General features: G+C 39.7%; 1 pseudogene; it reads left to right on the plus strand.

Annotated features, from left to right (window-relative positions):
• LOC102470041 (RNA polymerase II-associated protein 3-like) overlaps positions 1 to 7885 on the plus strand; it is a 34212-nt pseudogene that overhangs the window by 6556 nt on the left and 19771 nt on the right.

Genomic DNA, 7885 nt, shown 5'->3' on the forward strand with positions numbered 1-7885 from the left:
TGTTTTGTTTTTCATTCTGGAATAATTCAGCCATATTACTTGAGGACAAAAATTTTACCACACAAAACTCTTTTTATATTGAAATGTTCTCTTTCTTTTTAATATTTTTTAACCACAAATATATCTTTATAGGTATATATATATACCTTTTTCCAACTTACCATTTCTTTCTACCTTGTTTCTTTCTTTTAATTTTTTTTTTAAATTTGCCTTTGGAGATAGTTATTACCTCTGATTAATTAGATAAAAATCATATTTTATTATTTTTATTTTTTGAGAGGTTCACTCACCAGAAAGAGAAACAGAAAGCTGAAAACCACTTCCCAGGGGAGATGGCCATGCCGCAATTCATTCTCCTTCATTCTCCTCTTAGGATCTTTGGCATGCACACACATGGGCCTGGAGTGAGTGTAAGCCATTGGGTCTGGGACTTGAACCATAGTCAACTACATGGGAATCCAGCGACATAACCATTATACGAACTGCTGGTTCCAGAACCCATTTTATTATTTTAAGGATTACTTTAGGCTTGTCCATCCTATCTCTTGTTCTTTTGCCTAGCCTGGGAAATCTGACACCCTTTAGCTTGGAACTAAGACTTTACATATTTATCAGAATTTTAGACTCATTGCAAAATTAGCTTTTAGTATATATTAGCAGCTTACAGATAGGCATTTTACAAACAAACAAAAACTGTTTAATAAATTTCCCAATACAGAATAAAACACTGTTACTGGTAACAGTTTAAGATATTAATTATTTGTAAAAAACCTTTTAATAGATGTCAAACAGGGACCAGTCGTTAGCATAATGGCTATGTGGCTGGACTGCCATGTAGTTGACCGTGCTTCAAGTCCTGGACCCAGTGGCTTAAACTCACACTGGGTGTATGTGCCTGTATGCCCAAGATCCCAAGAGGAGAATGATGGAGAAGGGATTGCGATGTGGCCATCCCTGAGGGGTGATTTCTCACTTTCTGTCTCTCTTTCTCTCTCTGTCTTTCTGGTGAGAGCAGGCACCCTCTCAAAAATAAAAATAAAATAAAATAAAGAAAAGAAAGAAAGAAAAAGAATAAGGCATCAAACAAAGCAATTGACCATGAACAAAATGCTCCAATTACCCTAGGGATGAGAAAGGGTTAATTCAGTGTAGGCTGTTATCAGGTCTACAAGGTTATGTTTTTAAGTGTTAAGTGTGCCCATTGTTTAGAGATCATTATAGCTGATATTTACTAGAGAGACTCTTCCTAGTAAATTTAAAGATACATCCTCTTGAGTAATTAAATGAATGCCAGCACTCTGAGCAATAGCATGAATGGAGTCATACATTTCTAGTCAGGTTGTCTGGTTAGGGCTCCTGTCAGTTACTGGGTTGGACTGGGACAAGAGTGATGCCTCTTTGGGCGTTGGGCTGGAGGCTTGCCCAATATCCAGTTTCCTGACACATCAGTAGAAGAGCCAATGAAAGCCTTCACCACAGCACTTACATTTTGAGAAAGGCTTCCTTTTACAATCCTTGATGACATGTTCCTCTTTTCTACATCTATAGCATTTTGTATTTGGAGGTCTCAATACTGCAGCCAACAATCCTTGCTTGTGACTTTAAGTAGCTACTATCTGACAGGCCTTTATAATGTCTGCTAAAGAGGTGGTAGGTTTGCCATAAATACCTTTCAATACCTCCTGCCAATCCACATTAGTATTCTCAAAAGCTGGTTGTTTCAACATTGCCTCAGCTGCATCTGCATTTTCTACTTGCCTGTACAAAAATCATTGCAGCTTATCTATAAATAAGTAATAAGTTTCTTGTGACCCTTGACACACTTTAACACAAGAAAGGCTTTCTCCAGAAGAATCAGGTTTTTGTTTGTTTATTAGTAGCATAATCACTTGTCCCTGACAAAATTTCTGCAGTCACTTTTGGATTTTTTATTACTTTATCAGTAGCCATCTGATGGCATCCATCATCAAACTTTTGTCTTCAAATTGTATATTGGGCAGGAGTATAGTTACCATTTTTATCAACATTTCTAGTCATTGGTTGTAAGCTCATAGCTTGTTGCTATGTTGTATATCATCCCTCTAACATAATGATTGCTGGTTTCATATCTGGTAATAGCTTGTTCAAATTACTTTTCATATGTGGCTTATCCCCTTTTGAAGATAACAGGAGAGACAGAAAGCATGGTAGTGTCCCCTTCTTGAAAAGCACTACTTAGACATTCCCGTGAACATTTCCAAAGCAGATTTACACTAGACAGTTTTTATAGATAAGGCCTAGAAGTTGCAGGGAGTAGATGAAGTCAGCAGGGCAGTTGGATTACGTTTGATCTCTGCATTAGCTACTAATACCTCTTTCAGAGGGGAGTCAAAGTTATCAGTTTGTCCAAATTGAAGTATGGCATTTTTGCATAGATGGCAGGCCCATGTAATATTTTTATAGGAGCATGTGGCTCTTCATGTAAGCAGATACTAATTTCTTCCCAATTAGTTAATTTCAAAGATACAGCCTCAGGGTACCAAGGGCAATAGGTATTAATTTCCATTAACATTTGAGAAGTGGTTTTGGATTGTACTGAGTGATTAGACTGACTTAATAAATATAATAGCTCCTCCTTGTGAGCAGTGCAAGTGGGGAGATAGCCTGTAACCCATGCTGATTCCTAGGATCTCTGTAGAGATTAATGGCACCATAGCCCTTCTCTGGGCAAGAATCAGTGGATACGCTGCTTGAAAAATTCTATGTGAGTGGGAGATAGTCTGTTACTTACACTAATTTCCAGAGATCTCTGAAGTGATGAACAGAGCACTGGTAGTCCTTACCTGGGTAAGAAATTAGTGTGTAGCTGTCTGACAAACAATTACCTTGCTTGCCTCCAGCACTGAGAAGCAGAGATCTCATTAATCACATTTGGGATCAGATGCCAACACAGCTGCTGCAGAACTATCTCATAAAGAGAACAGACTTGAAAAGTGTTCAAGAGTAGAAGAAAATAAAAAGCCCTTCAACAAGCATGGCCCTGTAAGCCTGACACAAAACAAGTGCAACAAGGTGGTAATTGTGGTTTTTTTTTTTTAAGAAGTTTTTGCTGTAGGGCATGTGTGCTCGCCAGCAAGACAGAGAGAGACGAAGAGATAGAAAGTGAGAAATCACCCCCTAGGGGATAGGCCACGCCACAATCCCTTCTTCTCTATTTTCCTTTCAGGATCTTGGGCGCACATGCACACACACCTGGGGTGAGTTTAAGTCACTGGGTCTGTGACTAGAGCCACAGTCGACTACATGGGAGTCCAGCAACATAGTCATTATGCTAATTGTTTTGATCTCTAGGGTTCTGGCAGCAAAATGGCAGCTGATGTAAAACCACAACAAGGATACAGAACAATTCTTTGGCAAAATGTTCACAGTGCAGCCCAGAATGACTATAACATCGTGTATCAAACAATGGTATAAAATTTCTATAGCTCGGTGTGGCTCACAGAATTCTTTTTCTTTTCTTTTTGTAGAAGTTTTGAGGGCAGATGTGTTTGCCAGAAAGACACAGAGAGACAGAGAGACAGAAAGTGAGAAATCACCCCCCCCCCGGGGGGGGGCTGGGCGAAAGTGAGAAATCACCCCCAGGGGGGATGGCCACGCCGCAATCCCTTCTCTTTCTCCTTTCAGGATCTTGGGCATGCATGCACACACACCTGGGGTGAGTTTAAGTCACTGGGTCTGTGACTAGAGCCACAGTCGACTACATGGGAGTCCAGCAACATAGTCATTATGCTAATTGTTTTGATCTCTAGGGTTCTGGCAGCAAAATGGCAGCTGATGTAAAACCACAACAAGGATACAGAACAATTCTTTGGCAAAATGTTCACAGTGCAGCCCAGAATGACTATAATATCATGTATCAAACAATGGTATAAAATTTCTATAGCCCGGTGTGGCTCACAGAATTCTTTTTCTTTTCTTTTTGTAGAAGTTTTGAGGGCAGATGTGTTTGCCAGAAAGACACAGAGAGACAGAGAGACAGAAAGTGAGAAATCCCCCCCCCTGGGGGGGAGCTAGTCCTGCCAAAATCCCTTCCATCCCTTCTCCTCTCAGGATCTTGGGCACACATACACATGCACCCAGTATGAATTTAAGCCACTGGATCTGGGACTTGAAAAACAGTCGACTACATGAGAGGCCAGCGCCATAGCCATTATGCCAACTACTGGTCCCAGGATTCACACAATTCTATGTTTACTCCTAAGCACTCTACAGAAAAGGAACATGCCTCCTTATGATGTAACAATCTATTTTAAACCTAAATTTTTAGAAGAGTAAAAATAGAAATAAGGCTAGAATAGAGAAATCAAGAGCCAAGCCACCAGGGGCAGAGAGGGCACCCAGTCATTTCCTTACCTCCATAAGTAGCCAAGAAGGATGGGAGATGGAATGCAGGGATGGTCCAGAAGCGAAGTTGGCCAGAAATCAGGTTATCTAGATCTTAGGTTTTTGGCACCAATCTGTCAGCATCTGCCCCGGATTTAGCTCAATCTAAATGGAAGCAGAAAGAAAGAGATAAAGAGACAAAGTAGTAATGGATACAAGTGGCCTCAGCCTAAGCAGCACAAGCAACTTGCAACACCCAGACAAATTGGGCACTTTTATTTACAGGGAAAAGCAACACTACACATGTGTATTTCATGACATTCCGTAGATAAATTGATATGTTACAGACAGTAAGAAGCAGGTAAAAATTCTATAAGGGCTTAGACATACTGGGCCAGGTGTATCTCTTGGTTACTCCATATGTAAAAGAAATCCCAATAAACTTCTTATCTAGTGGAGAGACACCTAGCTGTGGATGTGGGAAGGATACTTTCTTGCAAACACCAAAGGGGTGTTGATAAGGCTAAAGAATCTTACAGAGGCAGAGCAGGGGTTAGACTTTGCTAATTGGGGTCAGGATGTTTCCTGAATTCTGTAAGATGTATCTGCTGGGAGGCCCCTGAAAAATTCCATCATTGGCTCTGTCTGCAGTAATGATCAAGGAAAGGAGAAGCTGCAAAGTTCTTCCATAGCCAAAAGGGAGAGGTGATGTTTACTAGAAGCATGTCCTCATATCCTCAGGGCCTCTCTCTAAACATATCCCTACAAAAATTGAGGCAGGGCCTTTCACTGGCTCCAGCCTCACCTCCAGCTGCAGTCTCAGCCCAGCTCTCACAACCTCAGAGGTGCCCCTTCTTGCTGCCAGAAAGGGCAGCACCTAGTTCTTTAGCAGAGCCCAGTTCCATCTACAGTCCCCTGCACAGACAGGGAAACTGAGGCAAGGTCTTTTGCTAGCCTGGGCTCCAACTTCAGCTCCAGCTCTAGCCCCAGCCTAGCTCTTTCAATCTCAGCCCTGCCACCCCCTGGGCAGAAAGGACAGCCTCCAGTTCTCCAGCAGAGCCCAGTTCCATCTGCAGTCCCCTGTCCAGACAGGGAAATGGAAGCAGGACCTTTCATTGGCCCTGAACTCAGCACAATCTCCAGCCCTAGCCCAACTCTCCCAACTTTAAAGCCTCATCCTCCCCCCAACAGAAAGGGCAGCACCTAGCTCTCCAGCAGAGTAGTTTCATCTGCATCTCACTGCCCAGTTAGGGAAACTAAAGCAGGGCTTTTCTCTGATCTCAGTCCCAGCTCCAGCTCAAGTTCAAACTCAAGCCAATCTCTGTAAACCTCAGAACCTTCCCCTCCTCCATACAAGAAAGGTAGCATGCTTTATTTTCTTCTTCCTTTTGCTAATTCCTTACTTCTACTTACTCTAATGAGCAGCCACCAGCTGTCCAACAGAGCCAAGTTACATCTGCAGCTCCCTCTCTTTAATACTAATTTCTTTCCTCTTATTTTTTCAACTTCTTCTCATCCTCCATCTGCCCAGATGGACTAAACAGGTCTAGAATCATAGTTTACAAATACCATAGTATTGTGAGGCTCCCTGGGGTTATCACTTTTACTGAACCACCTGTGAAAAAGGAGAAATTGCTCTTCAGATACCTGAATGGATTACTTCTTTTTGGACCACATTACTAAACACAACAGAAGGGACACTTCAGCAGGCTTCAGTCCACACAAAAGGGATGTAAACTTGTTCCCAGGGGCAGAAACATTCTCTAAAAAGGTATCCATAAGTGAATACATTACCCAATGACTAGAAGTAGAAGAAAAGCATTAGGTTAGAAGAAACTAAGAAATATGACTCTGTCAAAAGGACACAATAACTCCCCTACATCTCTTTAAGACACAGAAGGTACCGAAATGTCTGAGAAAGTATTGAGTGCATTCATATGACAAAATTCTATGAGTAGAAACAGAAAAGATGACAAAATTCTATGAGTAGCAACAGAAAAGAGACAACAAACTGCAGGAGATGAGGAAGTCCTTCCACAATTTAAAAGAAGAAATGAATACTGTAAGAATCAGATGGAACTATTAAAAATGAAATCTGTATTAGAGGAAATCAAAAACTCTCTCAAAAGTATTAAAGGCTAATTAGTTCATGCAGAAGATCAAATCTCAGATACAGAAGCTAAAACCTCTGACCTAGATAAAACTACCAAAAAGATTAAGACAATAACAAAAAATTGTGGGTAATATATGAGAAATGCTAGACTCCATTAAACATCCAAACATTCAAATAATTGGTATCCCATAAGGTGAAGAAACTCCTAAGGGCATGGAAAATCTATTCCATGAAAATCTGAAAGAAGCTTTCCAAGTCTAGAGAAGCACTCCAACATCCAGACCCAAGAAATACAAAGGACCGCGAATAGAATCAATACAAGAGGATCCTCTACATTGCACATCTTAGCCAGACTGGTCAGAACAACAGATAAAGATGAGATCTAAAATTGACAAGAGAAAAATGTCAAATTGACTTACAAAGGACATGTCATCAGGCTAACATCAGACCTTTTAACTGACACAATGCAAGCAAAGAGAGACTGGGAGGACATTGAAATTATGAAGAGAGAAGCATTTTCAACCAAGATTATTTTATACAACAACATTATCATTCATATGGGAAGAAAAGATTAAAATCTTGTAAGATAAACAAAACCTGAAAGAATTTGCCAACACCAGACCAGCTCTTCAATAAACTGTGAAGAGAGTCCTGTTCTAGGGAAAAAAAAAAAAAAGGAATGAACAGACAGAACAAGGGAATAAAAGACAACCAAGACAATGGCCAACGTAAAGGTAAGGACAAGTCTGGAAATATCAATAATAACATTGAATATTAATGGATTAAATTATTCAATCAAGAGACACTGAATGGATGAATGTATTAAAAAAAAAAAAAACAGAAACCGTCTTTTGCCTACAAGAAATGCTTCTCATAGATAAAGACATATATAGACTAAAAGTGAAGGGTTGGAGAAAGGTTTCCATACAAATGGGAATCAAAAAAGAGCTGGAATTGCCATACTAATTTCTGACAAAATAGGTTTTAAAACAAAATGTGTATGAAGAGACAAATAAGGGCACTATATAATAAAAAAAGGGCTAATCCATTAAAAAGATATAATGCTTATATATACACCTAACTCAGGAGCACTGAAATATGTGAAGGAAAGACTGTTAGATTTGAACGGAGAGATAGACTGCAACACACTAATTCTTGGAGACCTCAACACCCCATTGACTCCTCTGGACATTTTCATCTAACAATAAATAAATAAATAGATAGATAGATAGATAGATAGATAGATAGATAGATAGATAGATAGATAGATAGATAGATAGATAGATAGATAGATAGATAGATAGATAGATAGATAGATAGATAGATAGATAGATAGATAGATAGATAGATAGATAGATAGATAGATAGATAGATAGATAGATAGATAGATAGATAGATAGATAGATAGAT

This window comes from Tupaia chinensis, unplaced genomic scaffold (assembly GCF_000334495.1).
Source record: "Tupaia chinensis unplaced genomic scaffold, TupChi_1.0 Scaffold000476_1, whole genome shotgun sequence".
Taxonomy (NCBI): domain Eukaryota; kingdom Metazoa; phylum Chordata; class Mammalia; order Scandentia; family Tupaiidae; genus Tupaia; species Tupaia belangeri.